Source organism: Grammomys surdaster, unplaced genomic scaffold (assembly GCF_004785775.1).
Source record: "Grammomys surdaster isolate TR1022 unplaced genomic scaffold, NIH_TR_1.0 362, whole genome shotgun sequence".
NCBI classification, from domain to species: Eukaryota; Metazoa; Chordata; class Mammalia; order Rodentia; family Muridae; genus Grammomys; species Grammomys surdaster.
In genome coordinates, this window is record NW_021604781.1 from 4,722,182 (window position 1) to 4,740,806 (window position 18,625).

An 18,625-nucleotide genomic window follows, 5' to 3' on the forward strand; every position below is an offset into this window, starting at 1 on the left:
AGACACCCACTCGGTGACTTAACAGGTGGGGCCATGGAGACACTACAGCAAGTCCCAGAGAGGACAGAGCAGGACAGCACGGGATTTACAATTAATTACTTAATTAACTAACTAACTAACTTACCTTACATCCCAATTGCAACTTCCCCTCCCCTCCTTTTCTCCCAGACTTTCCTTCTCACCTCCCCTTCCCCATTCCCCAGTCCTCCCTTTCCTCTCAGAAAAGATCAGCCCCCTACCACAGATATCAATCCGCCTCGGCGTGTCAAGATGCAGTGGGACTAGAGGCATCTTTTCCTATTGTGGCTAGACAAGGCCACACAGTTAAGAGAAAGGGATCCCAGGGCAGGCAACAGAGTCAGAGACAGCCCCTGCTCCTGCAGTTAGGAGTCCCACAGGAAGGCTGAGACGCACAATTGTTACATGTGTAGTACAGGCATTAACATGTGTCTCTCTTTAAAATGTTTGAAGCATTTGTTTCTGGGATTTTCTGTTTAATACTTTCGGATCACAGTTGACTGGGAACAGCTAAAATTGCAAAAGTAGGGCTACAAACAAGAAGGGTATACCATCCACCCACAGATTTCTCTGACCCTTTCAGCATGGAGTGTGTGTGTATGGGGGACGGGACGGAGGGAAGATCCAGGTGTCACCTTCCTTTACTAGGGGAAAGTGTTGTTTACTCTCATGTTGACAACTAGGATACAATAAAAATGACTTATGGAACTCCCAGCGCCAGATCGTATGTTTTTCAGTGGTTCACTCCTGAAGGTACTCCCAGCAGGGAGAAGATGAAGCAGTCAGTCAGGGCACATGCCAGGCAGCAGCAGCTCCTACAGCAGTGCTGAAGGATAGGTGCTTTCATTGCCTGTGTTGGGAGGGAGGGTGGGAGGGAGGGAGGGAGGGAGGGAGGCTTCAGAAGATCCTGGGGCCTTCTCTTCAGCTCCACTGTCAGCAAACAGATCTTGTGGAGGAAAGACCAGTCATGGGCCAATCTCTTCCAATTCTGATTCACTGAATCCTTGAGCTTAATAACACGGTTGGTTGTTTAATACTATGAAGTTCAGAGTGGCTTCTTGTATAGCTGGACATCCCATGGTTGCTCCTGAAATCCGTTGCCAGGGAACCTGCCTGATCTGGAATCAGCTCACCACTACACCTGCTCATACAGTCCACCTTGGGGTAGCTAGAGGTCTTTTTTCATACACAGGAGGTGGAGAGGGTGTGGTTTCTTTGGTGTTTCTCAAGGACCAAGCAATTTGACAACAGGAAAGAATGAATTTCATTTGCCAATCGTTGAACACAGAGAAGAATGCTAAGTGTGGGTCTTGAGAAAAATACTCCCTGGATTAAGGTCTGGGAGCTTGGCCTCAGTTACTGGGCCAGGAGCACCCTGCTCTACAGTACCACCCACAATGGCCTGTAGCTCTTCCAACTGAGAGAGTGAGTGTGGCTGTGACCTGTCTAAGGGGGGAGTCATCGTCTGATTCAGCAGAGCCCCCTAGCCTTCCCCAGCTTCTGCCACTCTGAAGACAGACCTGTCTTAAAGAAAGATTAAAGACAGCCTGTGCTTGAGGGAAGTGGTGACAAACTGCTTTCAAAACAAGAGTAAAGAGTCTGGAGTATGTTGAGAAAATGGTAACATGTGCGTTGGAGAGGCAGAAGTGCATCATGGGTAATTCTGTGTTTTCTGCGTGTTAACTGAGCCTTCCACATTCTCTAATGTGCCTTCCTCTCCCCTGAAGCACACAAACTCTGCCCCCCCCCCAGCCTCTTCACTCATCTCATTTAATTTGGATTTAACCTGCAGCTAGTTTCAAAATACAGATTAAAATTCAGTTAGAGCAGTAAAACTTCATATTAGCAGCTCTTATAAAAATCCTGTGTGAGTATTTTTTTATTCTGTATCAGCAGGGCAGCTTGCTGGAGGCTAATATGTGTAATTTCATACTTCATAAAATATTTAAACATCTTGAAACGACTTCTGAAAGAGTTCGCATGTGATATTCTTTCTTCCCAAAATGCTGACTAACTCTTTGCAAATCAGTAACTGAGAGCGGGCTCCTATGGGGACATTTGCTCACTGATGTATTTACAGATTGATCTTACGGTTCTCAGGTATTTCAGATGAGTTGGGTCAATTTAGCTGGTGTTTTAGTTTAGTCACATATACACCCTTAGATTTATTTAAATTTAGTTCTTGCATGGGAGTTGTTTGCTTGCATGTATGTGCATACCCTGTGTACATGAAGTACCCGTGGAGGTCAGGGGAGGACATCACATCCCCTGAAGCTGTAGTTGTAAGCCATCTTGTGGATGCTGGGAATTGAACCCAGGCCCTCTAGAAGAGCAACTGTTCTTAACTGCTGGCATCACCTCTCCAGCCCCTATTTATTGCCTCTTTATGGGCACAATTAAGATTCATGTTTCTTATGATATTTGGGGGGAGGAGTAGCAGATCAACACGAGCGATGATGACAATGGCCATACGTAATGGAGGAACACAGGCTTTGGTCAGACAAACCAGGTCAACTCTTGGGTTTGCTGGTTGTTTAAGTTTAACTTAACACATTACTTGAACTTCCTTTCTGGGGGCCTCAGTTTCTTAATTTCCAATGAGGCTATCCATTGAACATAGTATGAGGTGGATTAAATGAGATACTTATTTGCCATGTGTGGTGGTTTGAATATGCTTGGCCCATGGGATACTATTAGGAGGTGTAGCCTTGTTGGAGGAAGTGCATCACTGTGTAGGCGGGCTTTTGCAGGTACCTAGAGCTCAAGCTTCATCCAGTGCAGAAGAGTCTCTTTCTGGCTGCCTGCAGATTAAGATGTAGAACTCTCAGCTCCTTCTCCAGCACCATATCTGCCTGGAGACTGGCATGCTTCTTGCCATGATGATAATGGACTGACCTTCTGAAACTATAAGCCAGCCTGAATTAAATATTGTCCCTTATAAAGAGTTGCCTTGGTCATAGTGTCTCTTCACAGTAATGGAAACCCTAACTAAGACACCATGCTTAGACAGGACCTTATCAGATACATGCCCAGTCATTAACCTGGCCATGTCATTTCTGTGTTCTTGAATCCATCTTTCTAAATGAAAGTCTTCCTTCTTGTGTATTCAAACCGTTTTAATTGTTCTTCCTTATGGACTCATGGTAGCCCATCCAGCCTCATTATGTATAGTGCACTGAATTTAGCCTACAGTCCAAATTCTATTCAAACCATACATTCTGGCTCATTCTGCTGTCCCACTTTGGGTACTCCCCGTGATCTTTGACCAGTGGCAGCACAGCTATTTCCCGAAGCTCAGCCCAGTGACCTTTCCTCTTTACCTCTCCGCCTTGGTGACTGTGGACATTTCTACCTCAACAATGCCTGTTGTGTTATCCCATTAGTCATCATGAACCATACCCACCCATGAATTGTCTGTACTCGGGACAGCTTACATGTCTTATCTCACTTGGGGGCAATCTCCTTGAGAGCAGTAATCCTGTTTATATGGCTATTGCATCATACATGGCACCAGTCAGCATCTTGTACACAGTTAACTCTGGTCAAGTGTTTTCTAAGATACTTAGTGTTGAATATGAAATAGGCTTTGCAGGCCCAAGTATGAAATGCTTGTTCTCTGGTGGTGAGGCTATTTTAAGATGTTCTAGGAACATAAAAGGTAGACCCTAGCTGGAGGAAATAGGTCACTGTGTGAAGGTCCCTGGAGCACGTTATCTCTAGGCCATTCCTGTCCTTCCCTGTTCCTGTCTTGTTGTGAGCTGAACAACATTCCTTGGCTACAAGCTCCAGACACCATGACATTTATTGAGGTTTGGTCTTTTGCTGTGTATTATAATGCTAAGTGCAGGCCCCCAAGTACCTGGTTGCCCCAGAGATGAGAGAGGCTGCATATAGACCCAAGGGAGTTATGCAACCTTGCTCCAAAGTTATTTCTGATTGGTGAATAAAGATGCTGACAGCCAATAGCTTGATAGGAGAGATATAGGCAGGTTTTCAGGTTCCTGGGCTTGGGGGATAGGAGGAGAACCAGGAGAAGAGAGAAGGTGAAGATGAAGGAGATACCACCATGGGGTAGGTGAGTCATGAAAACATGGCCCTGAGGGCTGGCCAATTGGAGTTAAAAGCAGCCCAGATGAAACATAGTAATAACTTGGGGTTATAGATAGGAAATAGATTATAATAGCATAAAGGATATATATATATATCTTCTCAGCTCTTGTGCTGTGTAAGGCTTATTCTAAATATAAAGATTGTGTGTGAGACCCCGTCCTCCACGCTAGGCTCTTCCTTTCCAATCCGCCATCGTTGGTGGAACTGCAGCCACGATGCAGATTTTTGTGAAGACCCTTACGGGGAAGACCATCACGCTCGAGGTTGAACCCTCGGACACTATAGAAAATGTAAAGGCCAAGATCCAGGATAAGGACGGAATTCCTCCTGATCAGCAGAGGTTGATCTTTGCTGGTAAGCAGCTGGAAGATGGCCATACTTTGTCTGACTACAACATTCAAAAGGAGTCTACCCTTCATCTTGTGTTAAGACTTCGTGGTGGTGCTAAGAAAAGGAAGAAGTCTTACACCACTCCCAAGAAGAATAAGCATAAGAGGAAGAAGGTTAAGTTGGCTGTGCTGAAATATTATAAGGTGGATGAAAATGGCAAAATCAGCCGACTTCGTCGAGAGTGTCCTTCTGATGAATGTGGTGCTGGAGTTTTCATGGGTAGCCACTTTGACAGGCATTACTGTGGCAAGTGTTGTCTGACTTACTGCTTCAACAAACCAGAAGACAAGTAGTTGTGTATGAGTTAATAAAAAGAAGGAACTGAAAAAAAAAAGATTGTGTGTGTCTTTTATCTGGGAACTGAATAGTCAAAGGCAAGGTAGAAACCCCAGATTGAGATGAAACATTTTTTTACAACAGACATTCTCCCTTTACAACAAGCCCCAAAACATGGAGCCCAAGTCAACTGTTCTTTCACGAAGTTGTTTCTGTTAGTTATTTGGTTACAGTGATGAAGATTAATACACACTCCAACAGTACATATGATATAGGAAACTATTATGTTTAGTGCTAAGAGGTAGTACCTTTGGACGTTTGTGTTCATCACTGAGATGACTAAAATGGATTTCATGAGAAGTTTGCCACTGTTCTATCCTAACCCTTCCAGGAGGGATACAGACGCAATGGTGTCTGCACGGAGGTGAGCTCTCTAAACAGGGTGGACTCAGAGTCTTCAAGGACAATATGCTGCTCAAAGAAGTGGGGGCAGTCCATCTTTCTGGATTGGAGCCCATTTACCTAGATTCTAAGAAAGACACATGGCTAATGAATGGGACACAATCTTCTCAAGCTGTAACCTGAGAGCTTTCTTTAGAGCTGGAAAGCATCGATCTTTCCATGTCCTCCAGCAATGCCAGCACGGATACTTTCTGCAAAATGGGTGGAAGGTGAAGAAATATAACAACAAAACACACAGCAATGCGAGAGCAACAAATGAACCATTGAAAGCAGAACTGGGAACTCTCTCTCCGTGACCATCCATCTCCAACACTGGGGAAAATGACATGAAACCTTTTCCAGGTTCATTCACTAAACTGTGGTGTGGATGACGTGTTGTTACACAACAAGGCACTTGGCTCAAAGTAGGCAGTTTATAAACCTTTTGGAGTGAGTGACTGACTGTGTACCCTATACAAAAATGAAAAGACAATAAACACACTTCATTTCTTGGTAAGCCAGTAAGAGTGGGTTACAACATAGATAGTCAATGTTTTGAGTTTAGCAGAACTTGGTAAACACACAAGACTTAAAAGGCCGCCTTTGAAAAGAAGCCAAGGGGGATTCTAGGCTTTGAAGATATGTTGTCAATGCTAGCCAGGCATTCTCTTGTCTTTCAGCTGCAAACTTGAGAGTGGGCTCCGGTAGGTGGGATATTCTTCCCCTTGGGCTGATCCTACGAAGTGGAACTAGAGTTCTAAACCCACCAGATAAGTATTTTAAGGGGCCAGTGCTTATTGGCGGAAGCTAGGTTGGATCTATGAACCATTGCCTAACGTTAAGTATTCCTCTGTTGTATTCATGCCAGAGGTAAAGTTCAGCTATGTACTTGCCTTGTTGAAGTATAAAAATAATGCCTATTTCAGCTGTAGTTTGACTGCTATACACTTTCAGAAACTGAATCCACTTCACTAGGAAACTCCTTGCTTAAAAGTGTAATTTCTAAGTTGTTCTATATGGCTTTCCTTCCTCTGAGGGTATTTCACATGGGTTAACTTTAGGTCTCCTATGACTGTGGCCTGGAGTTCTACTACATGTAGTTATGAACAAGCTGGCTTCTGATCCACCCTGTAAGTGGCTAATCCACAGCAGAATGGACCTTGTAGCTTACTGTTAGTGTTATACTTTTTTTCTTTATACAGTGAACATCCATGTGTGTGCAGGCTGTGTATATGGGAATACTTCATTCTTATGACTGCATGGAGTGGCCATCATTAATATTCTATGTAATTTAGGAAACAAGTTTGCAGGGATCATGGGAAGTACTCAAGATCACTTTAGGAAGCACTAAGACTTGGATTTGAACCCAAGGCTGGTGGCCTTAACTAACATGTATTACCTACAAATGAAAAATTTCAGAAACCACTCAGCTTCTCGGTGCTGCATGTTAAATCAAGGCTCTGAAGTCTACATAGCACACAGGGCAAACTGCTAACATCAATCACAAACGTGCTAATGTATTTAAATGGTTATGCACCAGGCAGATCTAGCTAGGAAGGAAAAAAATTGTTCCATTAAGACAAAGGCTGTTGGGAAACAATGGCGTCTTGTATTTATGTGGGTGTAAACATGGACATGGCTAGATGCTATCCTCATGCAGGGTTGAGGTCAGTGAAGTCCCAGGGTTCCGGTGAAGGAAACAGTGTGGCAAGCCATGGGCTTAGGTGTTCCTCCACCAAACAGACCCCTTAGGTCTTCATTCACGCTCTCCCTCCAGTTCCCACCACTGAATCCAAGCTACACAGCCTTTCCAAACCATAACCAGAGGGACCGCAGCACTTTCCAAAGACCACATTTGAGTCTTGCTAAGTAGCGACTGTCTCCTGAAATCCAGCCTGGACAGGCACACAGATAGTTAAAGCAAACAGAATAAAACGGATACTGAAACAGAGCACATGATGAGACGCGTCTACACTCTGCGTGTTTGCTGTCTTCTACTCTTCTCTCATAAGATTCAAGCTGGAAGGAGAGTCTGAAGCATCAAACCATCTGGGCAGTATGATTCCAGCCTCCCCCCTACCCCCAAAGTCCTACAAGCAGCTATGATCTGAGAACGTGCCTGAAGTCCTCCCAGCATCCCTGGTCATGGCTGGCTATCATTCTACACAAAATCTTTGCCATGGGCAATAAGCTGGCCTTCCATAAACCCCAAAGTCTACCATTTATGTTGTCCTGTCAAGGTCCCTCACACTGTGACACAATATCTCCCACTTTAAAAGGTTACAGGAAATTGTTCATGAAGGATGAAACAATGCTTAGTCAAGTGAAAGTACCAAATGATGTCCATGACCCTTCAGAGCTCATGAGAAACGAGGGGGGAATTAGAATTCGCAGTGACCTCAGTGAGAGAGACAGTTACTCATCGTACATCAAGCCTATAAAACAATTTTAAAGGAAGCTGAGAATTAGGAGAATGACTCAGGAACCAATTTAAAACAAACCAGTGCTGGAGTGGCACATTCTTCCCAGGTCCTTGGGGAGTGCTGTGAATCGTTGGTTTTTGGAAGAAAAGCAAATTTTGTGCTTAACCCAGAACAGCAAAGAATGGAGCCATGCTCTCCGGGGCTCCGATGTTTGGGTACATCCAGTCATCCCTATAGCAGAGACCCTACCCGAGAGCCAATTGAGAGCTGGAGTAGCACACATTCATTTCAGTTAATTTTTCGTTCATCTTCCCCCTCAGTAATACTGCTGGTAGCCAGGGGCTGCTCTTCTGATTAACAACACTGCTTCCCCCATCCCCCAAACACACTGGGCGGGTCATGAAATGAAAGCATTTGGGACTCCTCCCTAGGGCAGAGGTATCCTAGAAGCCAGGCCTCCTGCCTCCTTGAGCTTGCCTCACTGGTGGAATCATTACTCCTAAAACACAGCCATCCTCCTCAAGGCTCACACCTTTCCTGGGTTCTCTACCCCATGGATGCTTGCCGACTACAGGTAACTAGTGTTTGGAAGACAGACATTCCTTAGTGCTGTCTGTCTCTTTAGAACCTTGACGAGTCTGGAACAATCTCAACTGGACAAGTGAGCACTCCTTGAATTTAACCTTGTCTGCTTAAAAAAATCCCGTCCCCTGAGCGCTCTGTGGCACAGCCAGCTTACCAGTCTCCTCATGTAAACAGCGGTGGGGCGGCAAGGGAGGAGATCTGTTTATTATTTTTGATCCTGTTTTGCTTCTGGCAAAATTTCTCAAAACAGCCAAAGTTGGCACGAGCACTGAACGTTTCTTCTGACGAGCTACTGTTCAGCAGCTACAACTGGGACTATTCTGGCCTAACGTCGGGAGTTGTCCAATGTGCAGGGGGACAACAACCCTCCACACAAGAGCTTCTTTCTGTAAATCAGAACCCTCTTTTAACTCACTCTTTCTCAGCGTTATAGAGCTGCAGATTTTGAGACCTGCTGTCCCCAGACCAGCACAGGCTCAATTCAAGTCCCATGTGATCAGCTCCAGTCTGAAAAGACTCACTGTGAGGGCACATGAGTCTCAGCTTGGGAGCCCCTGGGGAAGTGTCGGGGAGGCTGGGCTCTCCACCGGGTACTTTCTAAGGCAGCAAACATTCTGAAGGGTAAAAAGTGGGAGGTTCGGCTAAGAGTAGAGGAAATTTTTCTTTTCCCTCTTCTTGGGCCAGGGCCTACCTAACCACACTATCCAGCCTCTGGCAAGAAATCCTGCTGCCCTGACATTTACTTTGGACGCAGAGTTCTTGATAAAGAGCAGCCAGCTCTGAGAGGGCACTGGGAGGGCAGAAAGAGGGTGTTAGTATAGGGTGGTCACAAGCTGGTTGTAGCTGAATCATGTTCTCCAGCAATTGGGGGAAGGGGGCAAGGAAGGGCCAACTGTGTCTATAGTGACAAAGAATAAACACTCAAAGCATCTTTGGGTCCAAGTAAACAATGTCTACCTATAATTAGAAGGAGGATGAGGATCTCAGTGGTGAGCAACACGGGCTCTTAGCTCACCCAGACTTGAGTGCAGAGCATAGCTCCAGCACTCACTGGCTGTGGGGCATCAGGAAAGTTCATTCGACACTCTGGAGCCTTTGTTTATTCACCTAAGAAAGGCATGAGGCTCGATCTTGCTTATTTTCCAGATGGGTAAACTCAGGTCTTAATGAAAACACAATAGAAGGACCATATCCAACCACACTACATTCCTTGAAGACAGTTAGTTGGTAGATTATCCCAGGGAAGGCTCTAGAAAGGCAGTTTTACAACTACTGTTGCTATGTTTAGAAATGACAAATACTCCAAAGCTTAAGATGTATGATGCAAAATATAAAGACTAAATGTTTCCATCTTTGTGTATACGTTGTTAGCAAACTGTGCAGACCACTTGCCTCTCCATGTGGGACTCATGATGCTATGACGTCATGGGAGTGTGAAGCAGGGCTCACCCCAAGGCTATGGGTCCACCCGCAAGGCTCAAGCAGACTAAGGAAGAGTCAGTGAGCTGAAAGGACCTTGTCTGCACCCTATGTCATTCTTGGCATTAATGAGCTTCAGTGTCCAGAGCAGGCTCTGAAAAGGTAACCAACAATATTCGGATCAGAGTGACAGGAAGAAGGCTCATGTGAAGGAAACAGAAACAGAAAAGCCTCAGGCAAAACGCAACTGGGGACCTGAAGGCAGGGGAGGAGGTAAATGTGGACTCTGAAACAATTTCTTGTCTTAGTTAGTTAATGTTTGACCACTGCAGCTACCTGCTGCCAGGCGCCCTTATTCTATCAGGTGAGTTTATATCGGTGCGCCACAGAACCATTCATGGAAGTATGCTTTTCTGTGCTACAGGATTCCACTTGCAAAGCAATGATTTGGGGGAAATGAGATTAGGAACATTTAAACTTGTAACAGGGCAACAGTGCTCCTCTTAGACACCACAGGCTAACAAGTAAAAAAAAAGACCAGGGAGTCAGTTACTTCTTTGGGGATTGCTGGTCAGTGATGTCCCCAAACATTACAGGTTATCACCAATGCTACTGGTTACTCTCAAGAGCTTAGTGATGTGAGCCTGTTGCTGAAGACATCACACACCGAGTTCTAGAACAGGGACAAAACAAGCTGGTGCTGACCTGGAGGCTCCGTGACTCCCTAGCCTTCAGAAACTAGGAGGACTTATTCATGGTTTTTCATGTCTCACAAAAACAGGTTGTAGGGAGCAAGGCTTCCTAATCAGTGATGGTGGAACCAAGTCACACCTGGATGTATTCATACGTGTACAAATTCACACAGGTACGTATTCAATGAGACAATGAGCTTAGAATTGTTCCTCCAACTGTCAAGCGCCTAAGAGGATGCTGCATACCCTTCCAGGTTCATTATATGCCATACATAGATGTCAAATATCGCATCCTATAAAACAAAGTTTTATAAGATTCAAAATTAACATTATGTCATAATGAATGCAGAAGGCTGTACATTCTGATTTTCTGTCCTTAGGAATATCTATCTAGAGGGGATTAAAAGTATACATTTTTTATAAAAGAAAATCAATGAAGCAGAAGCTTTTGTACAGTGTGTCTGTCAAAAATGTCAATAAATCTACTTCTAAGAATAAATCACAACAAATATCATATTCCTGTTTCATCTTTCTTAGCTGAAGAATTCAATGAATGTAAAGAATATTTTCCAATGAATAGGGATGATGCTCTTAAGAGAAATGAGCTATTAAAATCTTTAGAAAACTTATTAGAATTAGCATGGCAAACAGAGAGCTTAGTTTTTAATTTGTCAACTGGGCATAAGTCTCTTCTGGCTACACATTGAACAGGGGATCAATATTGAGGGTTTGGAAAGAACTGCAAAAATTATACAGGAAGAGCCCTAAACCATCCTCCAGTCAATAGATGAGCTGGTGAACTGAATAACAGTTCTTAAAAAGAGATATGAATGGCCAATGAATACTTGAAAAATATTCAATATCCTCAACCACCAGAGACACATAAACTAGAACTGTGCTGAGATTCCATCTAAGCCCAGTGAGAATGAACGGCTGTCACCAATAAAAAATTAATTAGTGATTAATGAGGATGGGCCCAGACCATAGTGGATGGGGACAAGCCAGTAAACAGCACCCCTCCATGACCTCGGCATGGTCACATGCGAAAGGACTCAAAGTCAGCATATAACTGAGACCCTTCACATCCATGCTTATTCCTGCACTACTCAAAACAGCCTTGAAGAAAGAAAACTAGCTAGATAGCCACTAAAAAGTGAACGAGTGAACACTGAAAACAGAATGTGCATACACAATGGGCTTTTATTCAGCTACAAAAAAGAGATGAAATTGTGACATTTGCAAGAAAAATGGATGAAATTGAAAAATCACTACAATTTAGCAAAATAAGCCAGAATCAGGAAAAACCATGTTTTCCCTTATAGGTGGTACTTGGATTTAAAAGTATCCATATGTTTGAGTATGTGCATGTGTGCCTGTGTGCTGGTTTTGTGTCAACTTGACACAAGCTAACGTCATTTCAAAGGATGGAGCCTCAATTTAAAAAAAAAAAAAGCTTTCATAAGAATGGGGCTATAGGTGTGCGTGTCAGTTATTTTCTAGTGATTAATGAGGGAGGGCCCAGACCATTGTGGATGGGAACATCCTTGGGCTGGTGGTCTAGGGTTCTATAAGAAAACAGCCTGAGCAAGTCATGAATAACAAGCCAGTAAGCAGCACCTCTCCATGGCCTCTGCATCAGCTCCTGCCTCCAGGTTCCTGCCCTGCTTGAGTTCCTGTCTTGACTTCCTTAGATGACTGTGATGGGAAAGTATAAGTTGAATAAACCCTTTCCTCCCCAGATTGCTTTAGTCATGGTGTTTTAGCACAGCAATAGAAACTGACTAAGACAGCATATGTATGTATGTGTGTATGTGAGACAGTGTGTGTGTGTATGTGTGTGCATAGGACTGAGTGTGCATGTGTGTATGTGTGTGTAGATGCATGTGTATATATATATGTGTACATGTGTGAGTATATTATGTGTGTATATGTGTGCACATATGCGTGCACATGTGTTTGCATGTATGTGAGATGAAACTACAGGGTAGTTCATGGACGAAGGGTATAAGACCTTCAGGAAGGCAAGACACAGACAGGACAATGGAATACGTGTGATCTGACAGCAGAAGGGGGACCTAAGTGAGAAGAGGAGGGAAACAACTGGGCATGGGAAGGGGACAGAGCTGAGGACAAAGGGCATGGGGACAACTGAGAGCAATGATGCCTACGTAAGATGATGCCACTCTGAGACCTATGCCCTCCCTGCTAGCCTATAGAATTTAAAAAGCAAAAAAAAAAAAAAAAAAAAAAGCAAAGCTTACGCACATTTTTACACATTCTTTCCTAGGTATTTCTTTACATGAACATTCGGAGTTGGAAAGTTCCTGTAAAATTAAACCTGAGAGTTCATATCAGCCCAAGAAATCTCACTAATTTGGACCGAAGGAGTCGGCTAAGTGTTTGAGATCTATTCTTCCATCCACTGTCCTTCAACTTACAGTCACTGTTCTCAGGATTCTCGTCTGAAAGCCAGAGTGGGGTGGGGTAGGTACCGACTGAGTGGCCTTTACTGGAAATACTTAGGACCAGAAGTGTCTCAGATTCGATAGTTACATATACACGATGACATCTCTTTGGGGATGGGGCCTTGGCTTTAGCACACAGATTCATTTATGTTTCTTATGTTGTGTCTCCCTTAAGTTTGTATGCTGATGTCCTAAGCCCCAGTACCTTGGAGTATGACTATAACTGGAGACGGAAGAGATAGTAAACATAAGACAAGATAGCAGAGGTAGACTGATCCAATCTGACTGCTGTCTTAGACAAGATTAGAATACAGACACACACGGGGATGATGTTACGGGGATCAAGGTCAGAGACGCTCATCTAGAAACTAAGAGACCCTAGAAGATGTCAACGTTTCCAGCACTTTGCTCACAAATTTCTAGACTCCAGAACGGTGAGAGGACACATTTCTAGTGTCTAAGTGGCCTAGTCTGTGGTATTTAGTTACAGCGGCCTCCCTGCCCATCCTCCAATGAAAACAGCCTGTTAGGAGCATCAACACGTTCTGTAAGTCTATATGACTTACTTGGTACTAAGCCATGTGCAGTTACAACAGCAGTTAGTTACAGAGGGATCTGTTTACAGCTTGATTTGTGGAAGACGGAATTTAGATCCAGAAGACTCAGGTGACTTACACCATCCCTTGTCCAGGTTAAGTGAGCTTCCTACTGCAGACACTCTATGCTCTGGAGGGCCATCAGTGGTAATGGATTAAAAGATCTTTATTAAAGAAGATGTGTCCACCAGATGTCCCATGCACAGCATCTTGCTGTTACCGATGAATGACTCATCCCACCAGGCCTTGACCTGACTTCTCTCCTCCCACTGCTTACCCCTCAGTCCTCCTCTCTGCCACAGCGCCATTCCTGAGGCTTCCTGTCCTCTGCCAGCCTCAGAGTTATCACCATGTGATGTCAAGAGTCAGGGACACTTTGAATCAAATAATAGCTCTGTTACAACCCAAGAGGCCCACAGCCTTTGCTGTTAGTGGCTTGCGCTAATCATTTCAGGCCTGTTCGGAGCACAGGAGAGAATCAATACTAATCAAAGAAAATTACAATTGGTAGGGGTAATGGGTTTTGCTGTAGTTCAAAAAGAAAAAGAAAGAAAGAATGAAAGCAAGTAAAGAAAGGAAGGAAGAGAAAGAAAGAAAGAAAGAAAGAAAGGAAGGAAGGAAGGAAGGAAGGAAGGAAGGAAGGAAAGATCTAAAATCCTTGTTTTATATCTCAAAAATTGGGACAGATACTTTTTGAAGACACACACAAATATGACATGCATGACTACTGTAGTAAACACGGCATGCTCTTTGACCACAACTTGACAGTTCTTATGTCCATGGATGTTCAGTACATATGTTTTTATATCAGACATCTAGTATGCATCAGGCACTATACTCAATGGTTAGTTATATTCCTTCACTTAGCCCTTTTAATAACTCAGCTGTAGTCAGGAACTTCACTCTGCCCACCTGAAATCAAGGTCATGCTGGAGAGACTTAGGATGAGAGATTCGACTCAAGGAACATAACCCAAAAGGCCTCTGGCTCCTGGACTGCAGGTTCCAAAAAGTTTGGGAATTTACGTTGAATGTATGGGAGAGCAACAGAGGAGCTCTTCTGAGAGCAAAGCCTTTGAAAGCATCTTCAGGACATCCTGTATGGCTGACTCCCCTGCCTTCCTGCCAAGGTTTACCCAGCCTTCTTCTAGGAAGCCAGCCATAAACACATCTAAGCAGCTTTGTCTGCCACAGACCGCAGACCTGGAAGCACCGCAGGTGAATGAGTTTGCCAGAAAGGAGGTTCACAGGCCCTCTACCCACCAAGGACTACCCACAAGACACCAAGGACTACTCACAGGACACCAAGGGCAGGCAAGGAGGCAGTTCGATGGCCACGAATAGGAGAATCACAACATACTATTTACAAAGGTCCTGTTGACAAGGGCTTTGGAAGGGATTTCATTGTCTATTTTGAGAAATACATTTAATAGGAAGTATTCTGTATCCTCCAGAGTGTTGGGTGGGTTCCTTTTATTTCTCTTTTAAGGACTCCGGTTTGGAGTCTGGAGAGATGGCTCAGTGGTCAAGAACACTGGCTGCTCGTGTAGTGGATCTGGGTTCTCTTCTCAGCACCCACATGGCTCACAACCATCTGCAACTCCAGTCCCAGGGGATCCAAAGCCTTCTGGTCTCTACTGGTATGGCACACACATAGTACAAATACATAAAAGCAGGCAACATGCCCATAGACATGAAAGAAAATAGAAAAGAATGCCAGTTTTGCTTGGATGGATCCATTTGAAAAACCAGCGCTAGGTTATTCAGTCTTCCCTTGAATCTTTCACAACTTAAAATATTGTAAGAAATTTCATGATAGTAGAACTCTAAGAGGAAACTATGACTTTATCACCATACAAACTTTCCTCAGTGTATTAGTTTGTGAATCAAATTTAGGTGAAGAATAACTATTCACTTACAGAGACTGAATAATAATCAAAGGCTCTTACCATCCATATGTATGGTTTTTCAAAATTAACCCAGAAGGGGAAAGTTGTAACGTGAGTCAGGTATGTGGTAACTGACCGATCCCTGGCTATACTAATTTACTCTAGTGGTCATCAGACTGCTTGACAGGCAGAGTAACACCAGTCATTTATATTTTAGTCAGCTCTGTCACTGTAAGAGTCTTTTAAAATGTACTCCTATACCTTAGGAGGAATCACTTGTCGGTACAGCCCGATATTTTGGATTCACTCCATTGATTTTCTTCATCTGATATCAGTAGTATATTCTGTAACTTTAAGGTTGTTTTTCGCCTGATGTTCTTTCTTAAATTCCTTTAGATACAAATGAGAGAGAGAGAGAGAGAGAGAGAGAGAGAGAGACAGAGAGACAGACAGAGACAGACAGAGACACAGAGAGACAGAGAGAGGGAGGGAAGGAGGGAGGGGGAGAGAGAGAGAGAGAGAGAGAGAGAGAGAGAGAGAGAGAGAGAGAGAGAGAGAGAATTTGTCTCTTTGAACATTGGTGCGAACATTTCTGTTTGGAAAAAAAAAACTGTGCATCATGGAAATGTTCAAATGTTATGTCTTTGCCAGCAGAGGAAAATATATTAAGAATGTATCTGGAAGCTTCCTGGGAATTTACAAGTAACTGATAACCTCAGTTCAACAGACTTTTACTAACCAAAGTTACCTACATTCTGTCCAGATCCCTTTCTCCCACTGTACTGAGAGTACTTTTGTCTCCTTGAGATCAGGAAGGGCCTGACACTATCCATTCAACGCTACCAAAGAGGTTTCTGGAGCACGAAGGTGACAGGTGTCATCCACCAGTACCCAGGCTTCCGTGAGTCACCACCTAGAGCCAGGGAGAGTTCGATGCCACTGAAGGGTATCCCACTTCCCTGTGGGTGAGAACTCCACTTCCAGGCAGCCCTAGAACGTCTTCAGTTAGCTTCAGAAGCGCCAGATCCACCTCAGAGCTCATCCAAGACCACAGGTTAGATCATCTCAGAGCCAGGAAGCAGCCTTCCCCTGGGTCCAGCTCACCTGTACTTAGGTTTTAGACTTCTCTGGGACTAGTTATACTGTTGTGGTAATTAATTACTCTGCTCAAACACATCCACAATTTTCTGTTCAACATATGAGCAGGAGCTGTCCTCTCAGAATAGAATCATTTTATTGCTTTAATTAAAAAAAAAATAAAAAGATGATCAGCTTGCCTCTACCCAGTTGAATTCTCTTTTGTCTTCTTTCTCTATTTGTCTGTTTTGACCTTATTTCTCTTCCCCCTGTTTTGATTGTTTTAAAGAAAGAAAATGAAGTTGAGGGGTGGCTAGGGAGAGGTGGGAGAAGGCCTAGGAGGAGTTTAGGGAAGGCAAGGAATATTATCAAAATATACTACATGAAAAAAGATTAATTAAAAATTTATAAAGATGTGGTATCAGCCATTTTTTAAGACAGAAAATTTGCAGTGTCACCCCTCCAAAAATATGATGTCTAACTAGGTACTGCCTGATGCACACCAGAAATACAAAGTGAGTTATCTGAACAAACCACAGGCCACACACTTTCCTCAGTCAGCACTTTCTATCCAGTCCTGAGGAGCCTTGGCTTTGGAAGACGCCACTCTCTGGTGTCTTGTGGACCGTGGTTTCATGACAGAGTAGCAGTTTAAAAGCACAGACTTTACGTGCTTCCTGCAGCAGAGTTGCTCTGCGCCTTCATGGCGTGTGAATATTCAAGAAAGGAAAGAAGATGCATCATTTCCCAAGTTACTTAACCTCAGAAGTATTTCCCGCTGGAATACTCATCTACTGGGATTCCTGCCCTCCAGTGCAGACCTGGGAGCATGGCTTGTACATGGTCTCGGTGCTGGTTTATATTGTCAGAAGACTGTGCCTGACTCTTTCACACCCATTCACCCCTCTCCAGACGCTTTTACTGAGTTATAACTTGCGGAGCTAGGTATGATTAGTAAATGGGGGGCTGGAGAAGCGGCTCACAGTAATCCACGACTCCAGGACACAGTGCCCTCTCCTGACCTCCATAGGCACCAGATAGACGTGTGATTCACAAACAAACATGCAGACAAGACACACACAAAATAGAAGATTAAAGAACATAAATGATACTGTTGGAACCACTATGGTAGTAGCCGGACACAGCATCCATCATGGCTTCTTATGAGATCAGTGTGGGAGATTGTTCTCAGAGTTTTTGGAGAAATTCTTTCAAACATCAAGCCTCATAAGAAGCTTATGGATGTGAACACCCTCCCTCAATTGTGATTTTTTTTTCTTTTTTCCTTTCTTAGGTACGTAAAGCTGAAGTCCAATTTGTGGACCATTTTGAATAACTATTTAGGGCCTTGTATATTTTGTACTTCTGTGTAATAACGCTTTTTTATTTTATCTTACAAAATAACAATTTTTCTTTCCACTGTATTTTTTTTGGTCTTATGATCTTACTGAGTTGTATTTTCTTCTACAAGCTATCCCAAACTAACATAAGATACCTTTCTCCACATCCAACTCATGTTTCAACTGCCCCCGTGGAAATGTCAAGTAATTTTTAATGTGATCTTTATTTTGTTCAAATATCTGGTATGTAATTTGTGGTTAGCTTTGTCTTCTTGGTATATATTTTGTTGTATTCTCATAACTAAACACAGAGACAGAATATCCTGGTAATGCCATTTCTGTTAAAGTCCCACTCACGCCTTCCCCTTTGTAGGGGAGATTTTCTGAGGGTCACTTGTCATTTGCTCTTCACAAGCTCAGTTGTTTTGGCTCATCAACTGACTGTCATTTGCTAGGAGTTCTGATGTTGATTTGGGGGGCTGGGGTGACAGCCTGTGCTTCTATCTCTGCCCATAGTCAAGTAATCCATAAAAATGAGGACTGTCACTTTTTAAGACCCAGTCCCTAACTAGTCATGAATTTTACTAAGAAATAAAGTACAGTTGAAGGGGGATGGAAAAGATGAGAAAATGAGTCTCCGCTTCCTTAAAGTACTGCCACAGAATACAGACTGGAGAACTGCTTGAATTGATTTTGGAATCAGCAACTCAGAGCAGCAACCTGCAGCTATGGGAACATGGTCTTTATGCTCACACATGTGGCCCTCTATGTTCACAGGCATGGCCCTCTATGCTCACATGTGTGGCCCTCTATGCTCACATGTGTGGCCCTCTATGCTCACATGCGTGGCCCTCTATGCTCACATGTGTGGCCCTCTATGCTCACAGGCATGGCCCTCTATGCTC

The 18,625-nt window shown here is 43.7% G+C and overlaps 1 protein-coding gene and 1 pseudogene across 3 annotated transcripts in view; one reads left to right on the forward strand and one right to left on the reverse strand.

Annotated features, from left to right (window-relative positions):
* Window positions 1-18,625, reverse strand: part of Stard13 (StAR related lipid transfer domain containing 13) — a 161,054-nt gene that overhangs the window by 137,045 nt on the left and 5,384 nt on the right. The window lies entirely within an intron of this gene.
* Window positions 4,305-4,849, forward strand: LOC114631404 (annotated as a pseudogene). The gene has a single exon (XR_003712953.1). The product of XR_003712953.1 is annotated as a ubiquitin-40S ribosomal protein S27a pseudogene (transcript).